The sequence below is a fragment of the Mytilus trossulus genome, chromosome 13, assembly GCF_036588685.1.
Source record: "Mytilus trossulus isolate FHL-02 chromosome 13, PNRI_Mtr1.1.1.hap1, whole genome shotgun sequence".
NCBI classification, from domain to species: domain Eukaryota; kingdom Metazoa; phylum Mollusca; class Bivalvia; order Mytilida; family Mytilidae; genus Mytilus; species Mytilus trossulus.
The window spans coordinates 23,175,085-23,199,505 of record NC_086385.1 but is presented as its reverse complement, the minus strand read 5'-3'; the positions used below and the strand labels follow the sequence as shown (position 1 = coordinate 23,199,505).

The following is a 24,421-nucleotide window of genomic DNA, read 5'->3' as shown; positions in this document are numbered from 1 at the left end:
CATTCGTTTGATGTGTTTTTTCTTTTGATTTTGCCATTTGATTAGGAACTTTCTATTTTGAATTTTCCTCGGCGTCTTTTTTTTTTTTTTTTTGTGGTTTTACTTTTTAAATAACACACCTTGTCCACCAAGGAACATCTAATTCAATATGTTCGGTACATACACCAATATTTCTTTTTTAGATTTGACAATGTTACATTGAGGCGACAGTAATTTACAGACGATCAAAGCACATTAATCAGGTCAAATCAACACAACAAACAAAAACACGATGGAATTAAAACAGAAATCGCACAAAGACTGTTGATTAGAATCGTATGTAGATTTGTAAGCATCAATTCTATTTGGTTTTTTGAGTCTTTGTTTACTCCTTGGTTTTGATTGTTATTGTCTAAAGTGGGAAAATGGGCGAATTTATAATGTGCATGATGTTAAAACTTCAAACAATTCGTTTCATTTATAGAATTCTTTCTTTAGTCAGTCGTGGTTGTTATCTTCATTGTAGAAGTATTCGTAAAAATGGCTGTATGGTATTGACACTCAGTGTGAATACGGTAATTTTTAAGGGGATAGCATTAACATGTTATGTTATGAAAAAACAATAGAAATTGGCATATGGTTTTTTTTTCTCATTGTGGAAGTCGTACGGTTGCCTTATTGAAGACCTTTACCTTAATTTTTGACTGCCCTTTATTAGTATACGTGTTTCTGTAATCATTGCCCAATAAAACATCAACATATTTTCCTACAGTTTAATCATTTTTAAAAGATTGATAGAAACTGATCATACTGCCAAATTGATTTAGTAAACAATATGTTTGACATACGTAGCATAAGTTATAAAACGAATATAAACTAGAGATACAGTTTGATACAATTTAATAAGTGTTTTTTAGTAATTCATGGCAAAGATGTTCAAATCATATTAAGTCCTCAACCTGATATCAGGCTTTAACAATAACATATACATGTTATAGTCTAATTCTATAATGGCTTCCTTCAAAATCAGATGCTGTCATATATATTATCTGAAATATAAATGTGAAATTGTTTAGTTAGAAAATGAAATATAAAGAACGAAAAAAAGGCCAGTTTCGTTGACATATCCATATGTACATTGTAGATTATATTGAGAAAATACTATTTCACTATTTAATATCGGAACATTCAAATAATAATACAGATCAAATTCTGTAGAACTCTGATGGAAAAATGTATAACATAATTTTCTTTCAATTCATATCATTCATTGTACAGATCTAGTTTATGGTAACAGCATTTTGAATAACTTTGAGTATACTAGCTTATTCGTCGGTGAACATAAAAATACGTGCCAAAAGAAATTTTAAATCACAAAATAAATATCCATAACAATAATCCATGCTCTCCTGCGTATTGTTACAGCTTTTTATTCTAAATCCAGTAGTGCCATTAACGACGAAATGGGGACTTACCTGTGACTCTTAGTTTCAATAAAACTATCCATTTAATTTCGTTGATTGATGTCTCTCATTGATGTTAGATGACTATGTGGACTTTGCTGAAATGTTCTTTTTGATTTCTTCCATAATTTTTTTTAATATTAAAGAAATGATATTGTCGATAGAATTAAACAATTTCTTTTTCCTGACGTAAATCAAACTTTGAAAAACAAATCGCCCCTTGCTAACCTATTTCGAAGGAAATAGTCTGAAGAACTCGAAATTCATTTTGTGTGACCTAATCACGTGGTGATTCGCCTTAATTTTTTTTTCAATTAATTCGTTAAACGAAATTTCACTTCTTTTTTTTTATTTAATCGCAAAATTTTAAAAGTAGATGTTTTTGTTGCATACTTAATGAGACTTGGAAGAATATCTTAACATTTAACATTTAACGGATTTACCAATATTCATAAAAATGATTCTTGGAAAAGATACTATACTCCGAGGAAGTTTTCAAAAACGGAGAGTCCTTAATCAAATCGCAAAATCTAAAGCTAAAACACATCAAATCGATGGATAACAACTGCCATATTCCTGAGTGGGTATCACCATTAGATTATATTGAAAATTGTGACTGAGACCTGGCTGTTTAGCTAGCTAAACCGCCAACTATATATTGACAACGATGTGTAAAGAACAAACAGCCATCATAGATAAAAATGTCAAAAACAGTGTTAAAGCAGTAAACATTGTGTTATTATCTTCAGATAAATGATCACCTTTAATTGCAATATTTACCTAGTGATAACATAACTACCAGCCAATGGTTCATCCTTTTAGACTTGGTCTACGTTTTAATAATTTAGCTTTGAGCATCGCTGAAAAACAATTGGTACCGTTAACATTATTACTTCATCTTGGTTGATACTTCTGCATGTGGACTGTTCATTCCCGAGAGCATCATCCACAAGGAAGCAAGTACTTCTGTACTGACATGAAAATATGGATGCATTTTCTTTATAATTTACTGTTTTACAGCTTCAAAAGTAATGAATGTAAAGTTTTGATTTCTTTTCCGATATTGAATTTATTTTTCATATCTGTTTTTTTTTTTTGGTTTGTTGTTGTATTACGTCTTCAGGCTTTTATATAAGGTATGGTAAAATATTTTATAAAAATCACTGTAGAGACATTTATTGTCGAAATGCGCATATGTTGCATAACAGTTTGTCGTCAATGGTAATGCAGCATAGACGATTACACTATGCATAGTACACCATACACTCAAAATCACTATTACAATTTATACTACTTCATTACACAATACACTACCCTATGAATCGTTTTCAACAAACTATACATTAAAAACAAATACAAAATGTACCATGTTATGCGTATAAATAAAATTGAGAATGGAACATGGGGAATGTGTCAAAGAGACAACAACCCGACCTTAAAAAAACCAACAGCAGAATGTCACCAATAGGTCTTCAATGTAGCGAGAAATTCCCGCACCCCGAGGCGTCCTTCTGCTGGTCCCTAAACAAAATTATACTAGTTCAGTGATAATGAACGCCATACTAATTTCCAAATTGTACACAAAAAAACAAAAATTTAAATAATACAAGACTAACAAAGGCCAGCGGCTCCTGACTTGGGACAGGCGCAAAAATGCGGCGGGGTTAAACATGTTTGTAAGATCTCAACCTTCCCCCGATACCTCTAGCCAATGTAAAAAAAAGTAAATAAATGTATTTATTCTGTTAGGCATAAAATTGGACTCAGTTTGAATTTAAATAAACAAAAGAAACAATATAAATCATTACCCTATACCACTTACTTTTGAACAGATATACATGTTTCTTGAGGGGTAAAAAATACCAGTCATGGCACGATACTAGCATATATAGTGCCGCGTGAATTATACAAAAGTCATGTTGTTATACTCGTTAGGGATGTCTGTATAACACATAGTAGTATATATGTGTAAACTTCATTGTCATTCCATTATCAAATCGTTTATAAGTAAAGACGTGTTTTTTCTCTTAATATACACAACGCGAATTCTTCAGTACACAATCACGAGATTGGTGACGTACTGGCTTACATTTTTGGTTAACAATATTCGTATTGCCCTATTAACCAAAATGGCTTATCATGTTGCCTAACTTATCGGGGTAAGTTGTGAAAGGTGCCGATTAATTTAGGTGGGAAGAACTTTGTCTAACGATTATGAAAGGGGAATATCAAAAATGCCAAATAACACAGCATAGAGGGGTATTGGATGCATATTCACAGACAGAAGAGAAGAAAAGAGGTTAAAATATGCACAAAATACATTATTTACAAGCCAATTAAAAAGTAGGTGTAATTATTTACACAATTCACATTTTATTGGTTAACTTTGTCACTGAATCGTTTATAGTTCTTGAGTGATATTCACAACTTGCTTATATTTTGCAGGTGTTTGATGGATCAAGAGTTTTAGATAGGCGTTTACTAAACTTATCTGTGTCAATTATTAATGCTTCGATTATTCAGTCAACTAGCAATGTCATTCGGGTGTTGTTTACAACTGACGGAAGTAACACGGAGAGAGGATTCACTACTACCTATACCTCGCATTCATGAGGGAGTTTTATTTATATATGAAGCTTGCAAATCTCATACGTGTAAAACAATGAATATGTGTAAATAAGGTATCGATATGATTGATTTCTTCTAAAAAAAAAAGAATTGTTTTACATTTGTAATAAACAATTGTATGTCTAATGACTTTTTGATCATCAAAACATAAAGCATAATATGTAGCATTTAACAAGTTTTGTAATTTCATAAAGAATACTTAAATATACAATATGTGCATTTTACTTTTGTCATTGTCCAACCATCAGTGTACAACGAAAGGACAGCTACAAATATCTATAATACTAAAATTACGAGGTCCAATTTGTCAGCCGTCATCGGGTAAAAACGACAAATCAAAGAATTCAACTCTATATAGAACTAATATAAGACAATGGTGTAGATTAAAAATTACACCACTCCAGACCCTTTTGTTTTCCACATAATTAATATTGCCAATAATTAACAAGTTCCGGGTCGAATCCGATACCGATACCAATAGTATATTCACCTGTTAGCTATTACCTTATCTGTACGTTCCGCATTTGACAGGCGCACCACCAAACGGTGTATTTAGGATTTTGTTATATACACGGGTCATAATCAAAGGGCTGACACTACTAAATTCAATCATTGTCAAATTGTTCTCTATTGTAGTTTTATTCAGCAATCAGCAAGACTTTCTAAGATAACTAATATAGGACAATGCTGTTGATTAAAAAATACTCCATTCCTGGATAGCCAAGACCTTTTGTTTTCCAAATAATTAACACTACCAATAATTGATAAGTTCCAGGTCGACGGGTTCAAACAGAAAGATTTGAAAGCAGAGAAAACTGTGTATCTTATAATCGACATGACATCAGATGAAAATTCCAATTACTAAAATAAGGCGTAGGCATAGTTATATACTTTAATTCAGCAACGGACCCGCGATATCACGAATGTGTACTTGTATAATATAATCACCTACATTAATGTGTAATCTAATAAAATTGTAAATGCATTAATGACAAAATGAAGAAAATGTTTTTTTAAATCTATGTGCATGATGTATTTGATTAACTGAATGTATTAATTCACAAATAAACAATCATGATATGAAATATAAATACAAGTAATGTTTTGATTAATTAATATTAGTACGAACTCTGTATAAATAAGTCAAATGTCAAAAGCACAAAACACAAAGTATTTATTTAAGAATACTTGCAGTTATTTCCCTCTTTTTTAAAGCCAGTCTGAACTATAAATAAAAAACTTAACCTCAGACACAAACTGTTATATACAACGAATTTATTGATTGCAAGTATTTTCATAAATTATTAAAATCAAACCAAAATTGTTCAGTCCCAGTTTACTTTAGAAAAAAATTAAAATAAAAATGATCCTTTCTACACCTTTTTTCGTCAGAAAAGTCTTGATGCCATCATTTTGGCAAAATCCTTCCGAGCTTTGTGTATGCGTCTGCTATACATTTTAACCATTAACCATTTTTAATTCACCATAATTTTCTACATAAAAAAAATGCCTGTACCAATTCAGAAATATAACAGTAGTTTTCGAATTTTTTTTATGAGTTTGACTTTTCTTTGATTTCGAATATTTGTTACTAGTATATTTCTTTTTTATAAATAAGGCAACTGGTAACATTATCAATTACATTTGTCTGCGAATTTGTCTTTTTCACAAAGTTCCGATTTATAGTAAGCCTTAATCCACCAATTGGAAACTCGACCTCATACATGTAATGTAATTGAACACTATTTCCCAATGGGTAACGGTTGTTTAAAACATGTGTTTCAAATGTTTTAAGTATTTTAGATTCAAATGATAAGCAAGTGTGGATTAAGATACAGAACATGTTAACGTAGATAGGCGTCAATGAGTACGCGATAAATTACACTTTCACACTCTAATTTCTTGTAGTAATAGACTAAATCAAACCTGGCATTGTAGGTCAAAACAACTTGAAAAAAAAGGAATGTAGTTTTTTTTTTTGTACTAGAAATCCGCTATTTTCCTAGATGTAAAAGTCGGTCATTCATGTGTTACATACATACAAAGTTAAAATTAAAATATAGAAAAAATGTATTCAATCTGTTGTATAAAATTATTTATATTCACTGAATAAACTTCACAGGTATTAACAATAATTTCCTTTGTTCATCTTTCAAAGATGTTGAGATGTACTGTACATAATGTATAAGGGTAACTAATCTTATTTAAAAAGTTGACGTGAAGTTTCTTTATATTAAGGTGGTACCCAACACTTTAACTAAAATTAATTTGGAGATAGACTTCCGGTTTGAATGGCTGACCACGGTTTTCCAGAGCTCCCGGAATAACACAACAATTTATAGTTATGTACAAGTGTGAAAGTCACTCCAACCATTTAAATAATAATCAAAACGTTAATTAACATCTAGAAACTGTCAGATAATCTTTAGAGAACAAAATACAGAAGTTTTATACTTTGCAATATGAGTAATCAAAACAGTGAAAATCCGGACAATGACAAGATGGCCGGCTCCTATGTCTCGGCACTGAAACAAAACAACAACAACTTTTCCAAAGATAATGCAGAACCTGACGCTGAATATTTCAACATCAAGCCTGTATTTATTCTTGAATCAGACATTTTCGGTAGCTCAAAACCAGATAAAAACAACTACCTAATACACACAGAACTGTTTAGATGTATTGACCTCACAATACCAGCTAGCCATCTAAACGGGCTTCAGAGGGTAATTGGAGGCGTCTGGCGCATCTACCCAGACAATGAGGAAGACAGGAATACACTTGTGGTTAATTCAATTACAGTAAGGAAACAACGCATTGAGGTATACCCTAGAAACCCAAGATATGTAGAAAAAGAGAGTCCAACTACTGTGAGAATAAGGATGAAAAATATACCACTATCCGCCGATGATGGCCAATTGTTAAGATACCTGCAAAACTGGCACCTCAACATACTCAATTATCACAGAGAAAGATTAAGGATCGATGGGTTTATGACAAACTGTCAAACAGGTGACAGAATTTTTCATTGCGAACCCTTTCCACACACAATTCCAAGAAACGTAAAAATTGGCAGGTACCGTGGCCTCATATTTTATAAAGGACAAATAAATGAGAACAACACAGACATTGAATGCTCCAAATGCTTGCAAAAAGGTCACAAAAAAACAAACTGTAGCAATGATTGGAAATGCAAGACATGTGGTGAAAACGGACACATCTCAAAGAACTGCATTTCTGAATTTGATAAAAACAGTCAAATTGCCTCAGAGGATTCAACAGAAGAGTCAGATGAAGGAAGTGAAAATGAATCGGAGAAAGATGAGGAGATTGTTACATCTCAATCGACTGAAAATCTCTCACATACTGATGATACTCCACAGAATAAAGAAACCAGTAATATTACCGAACTTACCAAAGATACTAGCAAAGTAGATGTACCAACACAAAACATATCTAAGTCGGAGTCAGAGGCACCCATAGAACAGTCTTCTGAACAAAATCCAAAAAAAAAAAGAAAAAGAAAAAAGTAACCAAATCCCAGGAAACAGCTCACGGTCCACTGGACAAATATCTTGGAACAACCCCGCAGCAAAAAACAGCAAAACGATCTGCAACCACACCAACCGACACTTTGCATGACCGAGATATTGGCTCAACAAAACCAAGGACATCCGAAAACTCGTAACAATTACAAATTAAAACACAACCATGAATAATTGTAAATATTGTATTATATTTTTTACTTGTTTGTCTATTTTTCTTTTTATGCAAAAAAAAAATACAAAAAAAAATAAGTCAAAGTGTGATATAATTCTAGATTATATATACCTTGAAATTAGTAATAAAATAAATATTAATCATGTGAATGAAAATGTATATATATGTAATGAACTGTGTATAATATTGTTTATTATGGAAAAGAACGATCTTCAAATAACCCCATTCCTCAAACCAATGAATAAATGTTTCTGCTCTCAATATGGGATCCAACAAACAAGAGATGAGAACAAGTCAAGTTGTGATAAAACAATCACTAAAACAGCCTTCCCTGTTTATGAAAAATACATACGAAAAATTGTATCGACAATCAAATTTATTAAGACGCTAATAATACAGAATCAAAATACAATAAACATATTAAATAAATATATTTTTGAACTGTTTATAGAAAATAGAATAGCTGTCAGAAATAAAAATAAAATAGATCCAACAAACTTAAAGTTTATAAAGAAGCTATCCCTGATAGATATCATTTCATTAATCCACATATATCTGAATTCAATTTTCCTGTTTATCTCGCTAACTATCCGCAACAACTTCTCAATGATACATCCTTGCTTTATAACAAATAATCCGTCCATTTTAATCCTTATAATAGTAGAACATATTCATAGTCCTATTTTACATCATGTAAACAAAATTTGGATATCACTTGTAATCCACACATCAGGAATATTTCAAATGCCCAATTTAATCCACAATATAAAAATCTTTTGTCAATCCATCGCAAGTCAATTACATGTATCACCATTTAACATGTTCCTCTTTAAAAAAATGCTAGTACTGATTCTGTATGTTCTGCAAACAATAACCACTCCAACTGTTTCCGTAAATACTGTAAACATGGTAAACGCCTACATCATGTACATAGTCCTACAATCTCATTATACTGTTAAAATAACAAACCTACAAATAAATAACAATGAAATTATTATACATGATACAAAAAAAATATATCTGGTTTTTTTTTTGTTATATATTTATAGTCTCAAATTATGGCAAAAAAGCAATAGTAAAATCTAATGTATGGGGACAATTAAATGAAAATATGTGTTTAAATACATGTATGAATGCTTATATATATTTGTGTTGTTATGTCTCATTTTCTTCCATGAACATTGTGAAGTATGTGCACATATTTTGTCTACCTGTACTGTATATATTTAAATCACAAATAATCATGTACATATACAAATGTTTTTATAGTATACTGTGTAACTTTAAAACCAAACATTTAATGAAAGTACTTTGTGAATATGATGTGAAACAAATATGTCTCCTTGTAAATGTAGTTTTGATGTCAACTACACATATAAACTCTAAATTAAACAATGGGTGAAAATCTTCATATAATATCACTAAACTGTCAAGGTTTAGGCCAAAAAAACAAAAGAGAAAGAATACAATTATGGACAAAAAAATCAAAAATGTAACATTCAAGAGTCACATTTTATAGAAAATATTGAACAAACAATAAATAAAGAGTTTGATGGCAAAATGTTTCATAGTTATGGTAACACACAATCAAGAGGTGTTTCAATCTTTGTCAAAAACAATTTAAAATGTAAAACAATAAACGAAATAAAAGATAATGAAGGTAGAATAATTTTGATAAACATAGAAATAAATGACAATATTTTTACTCTAATAAATGTTTATGCTCCAAATCTACACAAAAATAGAAACAAATTTTTCAAAAAGGTTCAAAATATAATTGAAAACAATCGTTTGGGTATCCTTATATTAGGAGGTGATATGAACGAAACTCTCTCAATTAATGATAGAAAAACTAATATCATCCCAAGAAACTACAAACCAGTAAATAGCTTTAAAAACTAATAAAGAAAAATAATTTAACAGATATATGGAGAGAACTTAATCCAAATACTAGTCAATTCACATGGAGAAGGAAAAATGAAACAAACATAGCGAGCAGAATTGACTTCTTCTTGATTAGTCCTGATATAAGACCGCATGTTATAAAAGCAGATATTAGACCTGCAATGATCTCATACACTGATCACCAAGCCATTTCTTTACAAGTTAGACAAAATTCAGAAGAAAGAGGCAGGGGTTTCTTTAAAATTAACAATAGTATACTTAAAGAGCAAAAATATATTGACCTCATAAATGATTTAATCAAAAATTATAAAGTACAAATACTCACCAAAAATTTAAAAACACTCTGGGATATGTTTAAATCAGAGGTAAGAACTGCAACTCTTACTTACTGCAAACAAAGATCATCTGAAAATAAAAATGATATAAAAAACTTAGAAATAAAATTAAGAAAACTAAATGAGAAAACAAATGCAAGCCAAATTATAAAAAAAAGAAATTAAAAACATTGAAAATGAACTTGAACACCTCTATTTAAATAAAGTTAAAGGTGCACAAATAAGATCTAGAGTACAATGGCTAGAAGAAGGAGAGAAAAATACTAAATATTTCCTTGGCCTTGAAAAATCAAGACAAACAAAAAAGAGCATTACAGCCCTAAAAAATAATCAAGGGAAAATAGTAACAGATTCTGCAGAAATCCTAAATATAGAAAGATCACACTATGAAAATTTATATAAAAGCACTTCTCCAAACTTAAATGATATAAAAAATTATATAAATGAAACCAACATTGATCACAAACTATCAGAAAAAGAAAGTGATTCCTTGGGGGGGGGGGGGCTTAACTATAGAAGAATGCACTAAAGAAATATTCAACATGAAATTAAATAAATCTCCAGGAATAGATGGGTTAAGCTTAGAATGTATCGCGCTTTTTGGAGTAATTTAAAAGAATTTACAGTTGAAGTTTTTAATAAATGCTATGATGACGGAGAACTAACAACTATACAAAAGATAGGTATCATCTCTTTAATTTACAAAAAAAAAGACCCTTTGTCACTGGATAATTATAGACCAATTACGCTATTAAATGTAGATACTAAACTCATTGCATATGCAATAGCCCAGCGCTTAAAACCAATACTGCTGAAAATAATTCATGGAGATCAAAATGGGTATATCAAAAATAGATATATTGGTTTTAATATACGCCAAATCCAAGACATTATAGACTATGCTGAAACTTTTAACATAGATGGTGCATTACTATTTATTGATTTTTCAAAAGCTTTTGATTCGCTTGAATGGGACTTTATGTATGAAGCCCTTATAAAATTTGGTCTACCAAACTCTTTTATTAAATGGGTTAAAACATTATATAAGAATATTAAAGGCTGCATGCTAAATAATGGGTGGATTTCAGAAACTTACAATGTATCTCGCGGGATACGTCAAGGCTGTCCATGCAGCTCTCTAATTTTCACAATAGCAGTAGAAATTCTTGCATGCAAAATAAGACAAGATACTGGTATTAAGGGATTTCAAATAAAATTAGATTCCAAAACACATAGTCTGAAAATCTCGAAATTAGCCGATGACACAACTCTTTTTTTAAAATGCAAGCAAGAAATTAGCTATGCTCTGAATATTATTGAAATATTTGGAACGCTCTCAGGTCTTAAACTCAACCGATCGAAAACAGAAGGAATATGGCTAGGCAGACTTAAAAGCTGTAAAGATAAATATGAAAACATTAACTGGAATAAAGAACATATTAAAAGCCTAGGTGTATACTTTGGACTTCAGTAACAACCATTTCCAAAGAATTTTTAAATGAATTTAAAAAATTGATTTATAACTTCATCTGGGGTAATAAAAAAGAAAAAGTTAAAAGAATAACGCTATGTAAAGATTACTTGGAAGGAGGCCTTAAAATGATCAACATTGATGATTTTTTATCAGCTATACATTTATCCTGGGTCAAACGTTTAACATCAACACAATTTGCAAACTGGAAAGTCATCCCCCTTTTCTTTTTCAATAAATTTGGAGAAAACTTTTCTTTATTTAACATGAATCCAGGTAGCATAAAAGCAATCCCAAAACTCAGTAAAACAATCCCTCTTTTCTATTTAGAAATAGTGAAAAGTTGGTTTAAGATAAAAAAATATCTCTGAAATAAAAACCAACAGCACAAATTTTATTAATATAAGACAACAATACATATGGGGCAATAAACATAAAATTATAAAATTTCAAAACAAATGTTTAATATTCTCACATTGAATAACCAATGGAATACTATTTATTAATGATATAATAGATGAAGCAGGAAATATATCACAAAAGGCAGTATTAGATAAATTGACCCTCAAATCCAACTGGATATCAGAACTATCTAGAATAAGAGCTGCAATACCAAAAAAATGGCAAATGATAATGAAATCAGATAACTCGCGCAATACTCAAGTTAAAACAGATAAAAGGCTATACTTAAAAACACAAAATAATACAAAATTGATCAGAATTGAAAACCTTCCATCAAAAGAAATTTATAAAAGTATTAGCTCATGTTATATACTGGAAAAAACACCAATTGGCTTTCTAAAATGGAAAACACAATTAAAATTAGATTCATCAAGCCATTTGTACAAAATGCTTAACTTTATATTCAATAGTTTACAAGTAAACAAACTAAAAATATTCAGATGGAAGTTGCTTCATTAGATACTTCCTTGTAAACAACTATTGTACACCTGGCATCTGAAAAATGATGACCAGTGCCATATTTGCAACAAATTAGAAAACTATGAACATTTTTTTCATTTCATGCAAATACTTTAAAAACTTTTGGAAAAAGGTCAAAATACTCCTTGATAAAATAAAAATGGGAACACACATAATCATCTTCAAAAATCTAATACTAGGCTACAAAATATATGATAACAATTATTATGACATTAATCTTTTTCACACTGTAATATTATTCTCTTTTCATAAATCTACATATGATTCAGAGTATAAACAAAACAATGTTGATGTCTATAGAATATTTAAAACAGAATTTAAACAACATTATGAAAACATGAAACTTCTTGATAAAACAACAAGTAGATTTTTGAATGATGTTTATAAAAAAATATAATAACCATAATGTATTATTGCGCATGATCATTCTTCTGTATTACTATATATATCATGTAGAAAAACTCAAATGTAAACAAATGTATTATTTTAAGATGTTTAAATGTGACGCATGGTCAATGTTTACCTGTAGGACATGATTTTTGACCCCGTACTGTCTACTGTCTTATTACTAGAAAATATCTAATATTTTAGGAAAAAAATCCTTCTTGATCAATTTATCATAAGTTAATGGAAATATAACAAAACTCACCTTTAGAAATACTCAATTTAGATCCTTTGTTCATGAAATCATTCCACGTGTTATCCTTCAATCATTCGATCATCTCAATTTTCACGAGATTATGCCGATCAAGGTTAAGGGTCAATGATTAAATTATAACCAACATCGGATAATGAATAGTACAACTTCCGTATTTACGTTACATTATGAAGACCTCCACAGACCTAAGAACTTAGACAAATTGTTAATATCAATGTATTGTATTTATAATAACTAATCATAATTAATATATATATATATATATATATATACATATAAATATAAATTTACTGTATAATCTCCCTGGTTAAACAGTAACTAATTCACAGGGATACCCGGCTGAATGCTGTGAGTCGAGTAATTTGTTAAACAGCAAAGAAATGTGCAATAAAAGATTTATCGTTTTAAAAAAAAAAAAAAAAATAATTTGGCTCGTTTAATTTTCATTAAATTTTGACAAAGTATTAACTTTGACCCTTTTACAAAAATATAAAAATTTCAAAAAATTTGAACCAACCGTTTTATCAGAAAAATTACGCTGGTTATATAGCAGTTTGACAAACACTTATTTTGATCATTGAGAAGCTTAATATTCCCATAACAACACAACGTAATTAAAACGTTTAGCTGATTTTACAGAGTTATCTACCTGTAGTGTTAGGTACCACCTTAACAATGTAAAAATCTTAGGTTTTAAACTTATCAAAATGTGTTCAAAATTTCAATTGAAAAAAAAGAGAAAACAATTTTCAAATATATCGTATTCCCTTCGACCTAGAATAACAGAAGACATTAACACTCCGTCGTACAAATGAGAGGTTTCGCTAGCTATAAAATCAGGTTCAATTGACCATTTTCTACTTTTGAAATGCTTGTACCAAGTCAGGAATATGATAGATGTTGTCCATTCGTTAGATGTGTTTTTTCTTTTGATTTTGCCATTTGATTAGGAACTTTCTATTTTGAATTTTCCTCGGCTTTTTTTTTTTTGTGGTTTTACTTTTTTAATCAATTACATTTGTCTGCGAATTTGTCTTTTTCACAAAGTTCCGATTTATAGTAAGCCTTAATCCACCAATTGGAAACTCGACCTCATACATGTAATGTACATGAACACTATTTCCCAATGGGTAACGGTTGTTTAAAACATGTGTTTCAAATGTTTTAAGTATTTTAGATTCAAATGATAAGCAAGTGTGGATTAAGATACAGAACATGTTAACGTAGACAGGCGTCAATGAGTACGCGATAAATTACACTTTCACACTCTAATTTCTTGTAGTAATAGACTAAATCAAACCTGTCATTGTAGGTCAAAACAACTTGAAAAAAAAGGAATGTGGTTTTTTTTTGTACTAGAAACCCGCTATTTTCCTAGATGTAAAAGTCGGTCATTCACGTGTTTCATACATACAAAGTTAAAATTAAAATATAGAAAAATTGTATTCAATCTGTTGTATAAAATTATTTATATTCACTGAATAAACTTCACAGGTATTAACAATAATTTCCTTTGTTCATCTTTCAAAGATGTTTAGATGTACTGTACATAATGTATAAGGGTAACTAATCTTATTTAAAAAGATGACGTGACGTTTCTTTATATTAAGGTGGTACCCAACACTTTAACTTAAATTAACTTGACTCGTTAAATTTTCATAAAATTTTAACAAAGTATTTACTTTGACCCTTTTACAAAAATATAAAAATTTCAAAAATTTTGTACCAACCGTTTTATCAGAAAAATTACGCTTGTTATATAGCAGTTTGACAAACACTTATTTTGATCATTGAGAAGCTTAATATTCCCATAACAACACAACGTAATTAAAACGTTTAGCTGATTTTACAGAGTTATCTACCTGTAGTGTTAGGTACCACCTTAACAATGTAAAAATCTTAGGTTTTAAATTTATCAAAATGTGTTCAAAATTCCAATTGAAAAAAGAGAAAACAATTTTCAAATACATCGTATTCCCTTCTACCTAGAATAACAGAAGACATTAACACTCCGTCGTACAAATGATAGGTTTCGCTAGCTATAAAATCAGGTTCAATTGACCATTTTCTACTTTTGAAATGCTTGTACCAAGTCGGGAATATGACAGATGTTGTCCATTCGTTTAATGTGTTTTTTCTTTTGATTTTGCCATTTGATTAGGAACTTTCTATTTTGAATTTTCCTCGGCGTTTTTTTTTTGTGGTTTTACTTTTTTAATCAATTACATTTGTCTGCGAATTTGTCTTTTTCACAAAGTTCCGATTTATAGTAAGCCTTAATCCACCAATTGGAAACTCGACCTCATACATGTAATGTACATGAACACTATTTCCCAATGGGTAACGGTTGTTTAAAACATGTGTTTCACTCCTTGGTTTTGATTGTTATTGTCTAAAGTGGGGCGAATTTATAATTTGCATGATGTTAAAACTTCAAACAATTCGTTTCATTTATAGAATTTCTTTAGTCAGTCGTGGTTGTTATCTTCATTGTAGAAGTATTCGTAAAAATGGCTGTATGGTATTGACACTCAGTGTGAAAACGGTAATTTTTAAGGGGATAGCATTTACATGTTATGTTATGAAAAAAACAATAGAAATTGGCATATGGTTTTTTTTCTCATTGTGGAAATCGTACGGTTGCCTTATGGAAGACCTTTACCTTAATTTTTGACTGCCCTTTATTAGTACAAATGTATACGTATTTTTTTAATCATTGCCCAATTAAACATAAACATATTTTCCTGCAGTTTAATCATTTTTAAAAGATTGATAGAAAGTGATCATACTGCCAAATTGATTTAGTAAACAACATTTTTGACATACGTAGCATAAGTTATAAAACGAATATAAACTAGAGATACAGTTTGATACAATTTAATAAGTGTTTTTTAGTACTTCATGGCAAAGATGTTCAAATCATATTAAGTCCTCAACCTGATATCAGGCTTTAACATTAACATATACATGTTATATATGGCAAGCCGTTCTCGTCAAAACTATTTTAAAACCATTTTTCGAAAAATTTACACACTGAGAATTACAACAAAGCACACTGAGATTTAAAAACTTAAAAACGCACACTGAGAATTGAAAATTACACACTGAGAATTGAAAATTACACACTGAGAATTAAAAATTACACACTGAGATTTCATAAAGACGCAATGAGATTACAAAAATGAAAAACGCACACTGAGAATTGAAAATTACACACTGAGAATTAAAAATTACACACTGAGATTTCAAAAAGACACACTGAGAATAAATTAACTGAAAACACACACTGAGAATTTGAAATTACACACTGAGAATTTAAAATTACACACTGAGAATTTAAAATTACACACTGAGATTTGTGCGCACTTTTTATGCGCACATATCTAATTAGCATACTTAATCTGAATCTATTACAAGCTTAAAACAACAAGGGGACAGAACTCGTTAGTCCTTCGATTTGGTTCCAAATTATTAATAAAAAAACTTTAGAAATACAAGAACAAGAAAAATACCCACTTAATCTTATTACAAAATATAACCAAATGGTGAAAAACTTTATTAAAATTATAAGAAAACATTGGAACAATCTGCAAAATAATGCAGTGAAATGTTTACCCAAGTGTCTATTATAGCATATAAACGTAACAAAAATATACAAGATTAACTAGCGAAACCAGGGACACAGTTGGAAGACTTTTGAAAAGGGACCCACGGTTTTAAGTAAAAAAAATCATCCCGATACACTGGTAGTAATGATCTGAATTATAGGCAATAAACTTATGAATATGAGCGATGTTAAGTCTTGAAATTTATTACGAATATTGGTTGAAGGAATCGCATTTCATTATAATGACAAGAGTTCTTGAGATCAGGATAGTAATCTGTTGAATTATTCATCTCATGAATATTCATTAGTAATTTGCATATTAATCTCAGTGTGTATTTTTGAAATCTCAGTGTGTAATTAACAATTCTCAGTGTGTGTTTTTCAATTTATTTCATTTCAGTGTGTCTTTTTAAAATCTCAGTGTGTAATTTTTAATTCTCAGTGTGCGTTTTTCATTTTTGTAATCTCAGTGCGTCTTTATGAAATCTCAGTGTGTAATTTTTAATTCTCAGTGTGTAATTTTCAATTCTCAGTGTGTAATTTTCAATTCTCAGTGTGCGTTTTTAAGTTTTTAAATCTCAGTGTGCTTTGTTGTAATTCTCAGTGTGTAAATTTTTCGAAAAATGGTTTAAACATCGTTTTGACGAGAACGGCTTGCCATAGTTATAGTCTAATTCTATAATGGCTTCCTTCAATATCAGATGTTTTCATACATATCATCTGAAATATAAATGTGAAATTGTTAAGTTAGAAAAACAAATATAAAGAACGAAAAAAAGGCCAGTTTCGTTGACATATCCATATGTACATCGTATATTATATTGAGAAAATACTATTTCACTATTTAATATCGGAACATTCAAATAATGATACAGATCACATTCTATAGAGCTCTGATGGAAAAATGTATAACATAATTTTCTTTCAATTCATATCATTCACTGTACAGATCTATTTTATGGTAACAGCATTTTGAATAAATTTTAGTATCTTAGCATATTTGTCGGTGATTATAAAAAAAAGTTCATGCCAAAAGACATTTTAAATCTCAAGATAAATATCCATAGCATTAATCAATGTTAATGAAACTGAAGAGAGTGCCAAAACATAATTTTATCTACAGCGGTTAATCCATGGTCTCCTGTGTATTGCGACAATATTTTATTATAAATCCAGTAGTGTCATTAACGACGAAAGGGTCGTTGTGAAATAATGAGTTTTTTAGGGGACTTAGCTGGAACTCTTAATTTCAATAACTGTATCCATTTAATTTCGTCGATTGATGTATCTCATTGATGTTCGATGACTATGTGGAATTTGTTGAAATGTTCTTTTTGTTCACTTTTCATATATTTCTTTAATGTTTAAGAAATAGTGGCGATAGAAGTAAACAATTTTTTTTTTGGCATCAATAAAACTTTGAAAAACAAATCGCTCTCTCGCTAACCTATTTCAAGTGAAAGAGTCTGTAGAACTCGAAAATAATTTTGTGTGACCTTATCATGTGTTGATTTGCCTTAATATTCTTGTTAATTAATTCTTTTAACAAAATTTCACTTTTTTTTTTTTTTATTTAATCGCAAAATTTTAAACGAAGATGTTTTTGTTGTATACTTGACTTGATAAGACTTGGAAAAATATTTTAACGTTCAACAGATTAACCAATATTTATAGAAATGATTCTCGGAAAAAATACTTTACTCCGAGGAAGATTTCAAAACGAAGAGTCCTTAATCAAATTGCAAAATCTAAAGCTCACACACATCAAATCAATTAATAACAACTTCTATATTCCTGACTGGGTACCAGCATAAGATTATGTTGGAAATGGTGGATGAGACCTGTTTTTTTAGGTAGCTCAACTTCTCACTATATTATATTGACAACGATGTGTAAAGGACAAACAGACATTATAGGTAAAAATGTTAAAAATAGTGTTAAAGCAGTCAACATTGTGTTATTATCTTCAGATAAACGATCACCTTTAATCGCAATATTTACCTAGTGATAACATAACTACCAGCCAATGGTTCATCCTTTTAGACTTGGTCTACTTTTAGTTTAGTTTTTGATTAATAAGGTGCTCTAATTTTACTTTATTTAATTGTATTATTTCGATCTGCACAGTATGTCCCTCAAGTGCTACGTTAAGAGATATTGAATATGGCATCATGATCTTATCCAAAGGATTTTGGTTTTTAAATGTTTTAAACAAATATATAAGATTTGAGGCAAACTTCTTGAAAAGAATTCACATTTCTCCAATATTATGTGCACCATTGACGCAAAACAATGCTTAGGTGTCACTGAATAACAAGGACATTTAAAAATGTCGCTGTAAATACCCTTTATGTTATCTACTTGACATTTGTCCAGATTCAAGGTTTATTAAAATTCAATTTATCAAACATATTACAATTGAAGAAAATAAAACAACAATGTCATCTTATTTTTGCACACACTTGTTTAATTCAGAGAAAAAGAAACAATCTAAGAGGACGCACAAAAGCATAATATACATTGGTTTTAAACATGTCAAGACAATATGTCAAACATTTATTTTATCAATATTAAAAACAACAACTTGAGATTGCTAAAATTGTCGATTTTCACAATTCTACTACTTAATTCAAATAAAAAGGCTCACCTCGATTGTTTCATGGTATCAAGCTCGTACATTTTACACATGATGAACAAACGATCTCACTAGCAAAGACGACAGCTGTTAAGATTTTTAAAATCGATTAAAGTTTACCGATTGATATATAGCGTTTTAGTTAATATACATGTTTCTAATTCTTACCAAATATATGTTTATTGAATATACGTAGGAGTGGTTTCTTAGCAATGACAAATTCCGTTTGTTGTCGACCTATGCGTTTGAAAATTCATTTGGTTTGTTTCACCCTTCTTCAATCTTATGTATGCACTATTTTAACACAAATTTGTTAATAAAGTAGTGCATTTTATTGCAGACGGGAGTCTAAAGATGAACATACCATGTGACTGTGTTTTCATTTTTTTTTTCATTGTTAGTAGTAAAGAATATGAATAAACACTAGTAGTCAACACTAATGTGTTGACATGAATTATCATTGATATGATCATAGTTATAAATAAATAAACTGTTTACAAAACTTTGAATTTTTTAGATAATACGGTTTTTCTTCCTCGGGAATACATTTCCTTAGCTGTATTTGGCAAATATTGTTCTACCTAATATGCTCTTCAACTTCGATCTTTTTCTTAATTTGCCTTTCAAACTTATTGTTATTCGTACGTTACTGACGAGTCTTTTGTAGACGACATGCCGGTGTGGCGAAGATACAAATTTCAATCCTGGTATCTGTTTTTGGCAAGTTCAATCACATTTAATGTTCCAACATTAAAAAGAATGAACAATTGTTTTAGATGACAATGTTATCTGTTATAACACATTGTTTTGATTGGATCATTGATCCTTTCCTCCACTTTTTTCAAAATTTTGTTATGTGTTTGAATGATATGCCTATGGTATTTTCATTACGAACAATACAATATAAAAAAGAAGATGTTGTATGATTGCCAATGAGACAACTATCCACAAAAGACCAAAATGACATAGACATTAACAACTATAGGTCACCGTACGGCCTTCAACAATGAGCAAAGCCCATACCGCATAGTCAGCTGTAATGGGCCCCGATAAGACAATGTAAAACAATTCAAACGAGAAAACAAACTCAGTAATATTCACTTTTTAGATTTATGTTCACCTTTCATTTTTCTGGTATTTATTTTGGTATTTTTATGTCTAGATTATCTGTAAATGTACGTAAAATAAATTTTTAATCCAACTAGAGCTCATTCAAAAAAATGCATTGACCCAATGGAAAGCACTTTAAAATCTAACGCCTCAATGTATGATTGGATACTTCAGGGTGTTAAAATATCTACAGATAGCCAAACGACAAAAATAGAGACGTATATCTTAAAGTTTTTTCAAACTTGTTTCAGAATCCCAGTTTGAACTTCATGTAATATTGTGATACCTAATTGTAATTTTGCATTAATAAATAAACATGTTAAACTAAACAAAAACACATACATATATATAAAAAAGAACTAATTATTCACTTATTTCTCTTCAATTCAATATCATATTTATATTTATTTCGTTATAATAATTCCAGTAATTTTCTATCAAATAGATGATACGTGTCAGCAAATATTTTTTATAGATTGAGGTCATTCGTTTTATTTTCTTTAAAATTTGATGTCAGATGTAATGCTCGAATATCTAAAAGTAGAACATTGACTGATCTGGTTTATTTTTCCACCTAGATCATAGGGCAATAAAAACTGTATTCAGCGTGTTGCAACCATTGTCAAGGTACGATCATATGACCTTTTTTTTTTACAAAACACAGCTTGAAATTCATAATAAAACAACATCTTGCTTCAAAAATTAAGTATAAAATAAACAGTTTATTACGAAAAATCAACAAAAACTTTGTCTCAGCTTCAAAGTAATCGCTGCCGATATATCTAGCGTCTACCATGACTCTCATTGTTGCTTTGTCACTACTTGTCGTATTATCCCATACAGTCTTTGGCTATGCACGTAAGTGATTAACACATTTCTTTTTTTAATTATTACCATTGCGAAATATCACGTCAATGAATAAAAGGTGTGAGCGACTCACGATTATTTGTATTTGTAAATGTACATCATTTTGAATTGCTCATATACTCATTATGCTCTGGGGGAATTCTTAGCAGTTATAGATAAATGTAAGTTATAATTCCTCATTATTCATTTATGGTTGACTTAAAATTCCTCATTGCAAAAACAAAATGCAGGATTGTATTAGATAGATAAATGTTAAAACACAAACCTATTTGTAGAAATCCGTATGTATTGTATGATTACCTAACTATATTTGTATTAAGCAACTCAAAAATAGTCAAACTTTTTTTTCCAACATATTCGATAAGATTAGATTCAATTCTATTTACAATCTGATCTAACAAGGCATTAATCAATAGCATAGACAGAAAAACACACTATCGGTCAATGTAAAGTTGTAAAGAGCTATGCGTCTTTAGTGTTCGTTTCAATCTCATTAACCTAATATTAAATCAATTTTGTAGAACAAAATGATACATGTATAAAATAAATTATTGAAATTGAAGTTATTCCTTAATGGTTGTATCTTGTTTGTTTGAATATTACACAACCGGTGTTTTTTCCACAATAAGTTTTTTTTTTTTTGTTCAGCATCGCGAAACAAAGTCAAGATAAATATGCAAAATAAGGTATAAATATATGTATGAAATTATAAATGCTATTAGATGTTCATACCGTTGAAATTAAAGAACTGTATGTACTGCATGATATATTATTTGAAAATGCCAGTACCAAGTCAGGAATATGACAGTTGTTGTCAATGAATTGTCATTTGATTTTGCCATTTAATAAGGGACTTTCCGACTGAATTTTCCTCGGAGTTCAGTATTTTTGTGATTTTACGTTTTACTTAGAAGATAAGGGAATATTAACAATGTTTACACTAATGCTATTTATTTCAGCGTGTGTGGAATATTGCAAATCTCAATCAGGTCAGTTGAATTACGGAAATTGGAAAAACAATGGAAACGTTGAGACTCCATAAAAAAATATAAATGAATTGATGCTTTATCATGGTAATGCTTTGAAATATACAATTATACAAATGACCAAACATTTGGATCTATTATTAAATTATTGTATAAATTTTAAGATTATATATACGTCACAAAAAACGTCATTGTTCGTTGGGTCTGTGTTGTCATGAATCGAAGATGTCCTTTGCTATTATGTAGTTTTCATGTTCTAATGTACTATTATTTTCCTGATTATTTTTGCGTTTTTCCGTGCTAGTTGTGTTTGTATTCCTGTCACGTAGTATTGTCATGTTAGCGATATTTTGAAACATTATTGCTATATAAGCAGGATGTTTGACTAGCCATAAAACCAAAGTCGACCAACATATTTTTCTGTACATGACCTGTACCAATTCAGGAAAATATTAGTTGTTACCAGTAGTCCTTTAATATATGTTTTTGGTGTGTTTTTTTTGTTGCAATTTAGTGTTCTTTTTTATCTGTAAACATTGAAATCCGAATTTGTTTTCTTTCAATCGGTTTGTGAATTTTGAACAGCGGTATACTGATGTTGTCTTGAATAGCAATTGAAGGATGTTTTTTTTCAAATATTCAAATTAAGCCTCAGAAAGCCGGTAAAAATTCCAATCGCGAAAAAGGGATGATTGTGGGGCCTACTTGTGGATAAAAATCTGCCTATTCTGGGAGTATCAGAAAAAAATAATGATTTTAGTGGGTTTGTGTTGCCTGGGCTTTAGTTTCCAATGTAGTAGTGTCCCGATGACTTTATACTGTTGACTTTATATACTCATTAACCTTTGTGTGTCTTTTCGAATGTTTTCGGGTTTTTTTTTGTCATGGTGTTTATTTTTTTCCTTGACTAATGACTTACTATTGACCAACTATAAAAGAAAAATGACATTTTGAGTCATTTGATATACAGATTTGAACTATTTACAGATTAAACTGTACGTTATGGAATAAGATTCTGGTGATTGAACAACAATTATATTTAGGAATTAAGTTTTAAAAGTATATCACATAAGTATTTTTGTCATTAATGAAATATGCATTTTATGTTTACAAAAAAATATTTATATATTCAATCAGATATTACAAGCTTGAAAATCTCATTATATTGTTTTATATTGCCTTTGCAGGACGTGCATTTGGTGAATGCAATAGTTATTGCAATCGTAAGTAAATATGTTTAGAAATTAGTTGATATTTTTTATACGCAGAGAATATGCCTTTAGATTAACATTTTTACGTTAAAGTGTGGGACCAAAAAATCAGAATGTCACAACTTAAAACAAGGTCAATTATAAAGACCATGAAAGGAAAAAAATAATACACAAGACGGCTTCAGGTAACATGTGTATTTACTAATCCAATCAGTTTCTACCAAAGTCAATAATAACTTTAATGATTTTCATGTATCTGATTAGTGACAAGTACGGATAACCTTAGCCGTATTTTTGCATAACTTTTTGGAATTTTGGGTCATCATTGCTCTTCAACTTTGTACTCACGTTGTTGTTTTCTTACTATTTTGATCTGAGCATCACTGTTGAGTCTTATGTAGAGGTCTGGCGTATTCAATTATCAGCCTAGTACCTTTGATAAATATTTGATCTATGCATTACTTTTTGACATTATAATTGTGCATAGTTACATAAATTAAGTCATAGTTACTTGATTCACTAGCCTTAGTCATTCCACTTTTATATTAAAGGTTACACAAGACAGATTTGTATGACATGGTGTAAAAATAAGGATTATACAGGTAAATACGTAGTTTTTTGGAGTATTCAAAAGTAAAATCACAAAAATACTGAACTTAGAGGAAAATCAATTTGGACAGTCCGTAATGACGTATCAAAAACGAATGGACAAGAACTGTCATATTCCTGACTTGGTACAGGCATTTTCAAATTTAGAAAATGGTGGATTAAACCTGGTTCTATAGCGCTAACCCTCTCACTTTAATGACAATCTCATCAAATTTTGATATATTTACATTGATGCGTTAAACAAACAGACACAATAAATAAAATAGTCAAAATATGGGTACATCAGTCATCATCG

At 29.9% G+C, this 24,421-nt stretch overlaps 1 long non-coding RNA gene across 1 annotated transcript; it reads right to left on the bottom strand.

Annotated features, from left to right (window-relative positions):
• Positions 1-8,243: 8,243 nt before the first annotated feature.
• LOC134695088 (uncharacterized) lies at positions 8,244-13,221 on the bottom strand. Its single transcript, XR_010102688.1, has 3 exons — positions 13,093-13,221; positions 10,021-10,100; positions 8,244-8,759 (listed from the first exon to the last, which is right to left on the bottom strand). It is a non-coding gene; the product is annotated as an uncharacterized LOC134695088 (long non-coding RNA).
• Between the last annotated feature and the right edge of the window lie 11,200 nt (positions 13,222-24,421).